The sequence below is a fragment of the Schistocerca serialis genome, chromosome 1, assembly GCF_023864345.2.
Source record: "Schistocerca serialis cubense isolate TAMUIC-IGC-003099 chromosome 1, iqSchSeri2.2, whole genome shotgun sequence".
Classification (NCBI taxonomy): Eukaryota; Metazoa; Arthropoda; class Insecta; order Orthoptera; family Acrididae; genus Schistocerca; species Schistocerca serialis.
The window spans coordinates 701,186,019-701,189,425 of NC_064638.1; positions in this window are offsets into that span (position 1 = coordinate 701,186,019).

Here is a 3,407-nt window from a genome sequence, read left to right on the forward strand (position 1 = left end):
CGTTCTTAGGGCAAAATTTAATACAAATAATCTGATCCATTTTATGCAAAATAAATAATCGCCGATGCTACTAAAATACCTATAACCTTTTCAACAGTTGACAACAGACTAAATATCCGATATCCCTAACTTTGTACAGATACTCCTAGGATATGTTCCAGAACATGATGTCAAGAAAAGTCATGTGAATCAGTCTAATAAAATTATAAATTACCCGTTACTTTTGAGCACTACTCGGTGGCAAGAATTCTTGCGGTTCAACGCACCCAGTGGCTGAAACACAACGCGAAGAATAACCCTCAGATACCATAACATAACTGCACTACATTCTGTTTACAATCCCATCGAAATATATCCATCAGTTTAGGAAGAGATACTAAACGAACATGCTGTCCGATCTCAGGCATATGTTTCTAGATTTGCAATACATATAGGACCCCGGACTTCTGTTCCTACTTTCATGTAATTTACTCTCCTTATTGCCTTTCCCCTATATCAAGTATGAGTGATTGCTTGCGAGATTATCTTTCTTTTAGCGCATAAAGTATGTTTCATCAATAAAGACGTTAGGACTTATTAGCGAACACGGTTATTAACGTACCTACTTGCTTTCGGGAGGACACCGCTTCAAATCCCCAAACGGCCCTTCAGACTTCAGTTTTCGTTTGTTACGTCAAATTAACGGAGATGTGAGAACATTTCCTTTCAAATGTACTGACTGTCTTACTTCACTTTTCTTGTCCTGTCCGATTATATACTTCGTCTCCATTGACCTCGGCACTCTATATATGATGTTTTCGAAAAACTTAATTTCTTCTTTTACACGTTTTACAAAATCTCAATGCAAGCCTTTCTATTTTTTCTGTGGAAAACATGACATGGTTCATAAGAACAGAAGGAAGATTAGCTTTTAATGTCCAGTTGACGAGATCTTTAAACAAGAATTACAGAGTCTAATTTTTAAAGACACTATCCTGGCATTTATCTTGAAACATTCAGGAAATGTATGACATACGTGCAATGGATTTTATTAGGTGCTTATCTGTTATTGTTAGAAGCTATTCTGTGTTCTCTGTTTATATAAATTCTGCTCAGATTTGTTGGTGTATTTCTTTTTCACACAACTACGAATTATTTACGAATCTGTTTTGTGTTACGTAGAACGGTGTGACGTAAAAATTATTGTGCGTTCTGTCATGTGCTATGCAAAGTGAAGAATATATGTAGCCCGTGCTCTTCAGTGAGAGTGGGACAAAAACAACTGATATGTCGGAATGGGAATACGGTATTGCGAACGTTTTACGAGGAATGTTGTGGAGTGGAATTATGAGCAGTGGTTTGTGGAGAAGTGTGTTAAAAGAAGTGCTTTAAATGAAAATATATACAGTGGAATTGGGTTCGAGAGAGTAAGATTGATGTTGATGGTTGCATAAAGATGACGACTGGTGAGTTAGAGCTGTTTGGCGGACTTCAGATTGGACTATTGTTTATTCCAAGTATTCGCTGACTGCGGATGTAGAGAAGGCAGCTTGAGAAGGAGAGTGAATAGTTGAAGACTGGACGGAGATATCTACTGGTGAACATCTACGAGTACAGAGAGGAGAAACGAAAATTATGGAAACGTTCAAAGGTGGATATCGTCTGAGTCAAGAACATGAAGATCAGTGGCCGATGGATACGTATGGAAAAGCTGTGCATAAACAAGTACTGTCAAGATTTAATAATCTTTTTGCTGGGAGAGCAAACTTGTCTACAGGTGTGGCGTATGAATGAGCTGTGTCGTCGCAAAGTCTAAAACGTTATGTGAGCATCTGACTTTGCATTATAACAACTAAAAACTGAAGGGGCGTAGGACGAATTGGAAGCACAAAATTGAATTCTAAATAAATGAGCACTTCATCGAACAAATAAATATAATCGAGCCTGTACTCTTTAGTACTGCACGATGTGTTTTCGAAAGAATCCCGCCTCACAACCTATCCAGAAGCTTCTCACAAGTGTTTTAAGACTTTTGCTTACGTAGGGTAAATAACTGCCTTCAGGAAATTTGGTGGTACGCTTAATATAACCGAATACAGAAATAAAAGAAGCATTAAGAGAAAAACAAAAATATTATTTGAGTTTAACACAAAATTGCTCAGAAGAAACAACAGAAAATTATACACACCAACGAAACTAAGCTAAAGCAATAATAACGAATCCTCATAGCGAAAGCTGGATCAGATTTGTCACGCTAATAGGAAATGATGTGCATGGACGTGTCGACTTTCCCTACGAACTGTTGAGAAACTTGAATTAGTCTAAGAGAAATACTCTGAAAAATGCATAGTACTCAGGACTGTAGAAGTGTTGGAAGAAGCATTTAGTAAAACGAAAACAGAAAAGCGTCCAGTTCAGGAGGAATTTTTGCTGAACTGCTGAAATACAGAAGGACGCTACTGAAATACTACTTTCTGCACCTGATAAATATATGGTGGTTTGGAGACAGGATATCGGATCAGTGAAGCGTAGCAAATACAGTACCAGTTTTCAAGAAAGGATGTAGGTCCAGCATAAATATTACAGGAATAAGTGTCTTGAACACAGATACAGAATATATGCTAAGATACCTAACGAACCCCGGAAGACAGGCCAAGTTAACTGATGTTCAAAATGGGTTTAGAAGAGGACGATTTACCTCGGATAAGATACACATAATAAACGGAATATTGGAAAAACGGAATGAATATAACCCTCCGACATATACTGCAATCGTCGATTTTGAAAAGACGTTCAACAATGTAGATAGAAAGATACTACGGAAAACTTTAGAAACATAGGGCTGCCCCAATGGTCTTGTATCAGCAGTGAAGAGCCTTTATTTGAAAACACAGATAGTTCTGCTGAAAGGAAAGCACCAGGTGTTAATTGTAAGTCAAGAAGTAAGACAACTATTTAGTCCTTTTCCGACACTGTTCAATATAGATTTAGACGACAACACGCTTATGTAAATGAGTACATTTCCAACACAAGATATAACCAACGACAAAACGAATTTATTAATGCGCTGTTATTTAGCGATAATATTCTTCTTATAGATAAAATAGATAGTGGATTGCAATGGGCATTACGTAAGTTGCAGCTGTGTTCAACTGAATGTAATCTAAATATTTCCATCAACAAAACAAAGGTGATAACTTTCTTCGAAAAAAACCCTAAGAACTAAAACAATGATCAATAACTAACTGATTTAGTCTCTCATTTTATGGAGCTTGGATGTAATACGACGGCAACAGAGATGTAGACATTAAGTTAAAAAAGGTCCCAACAATATGTGGCACCATAAGAACATTGCAAAACAAAACAATTAAGGACACTCAGATTACGTCCTATAATGTAATGGCTGTCCCTATGCTGCTTTATGAAAG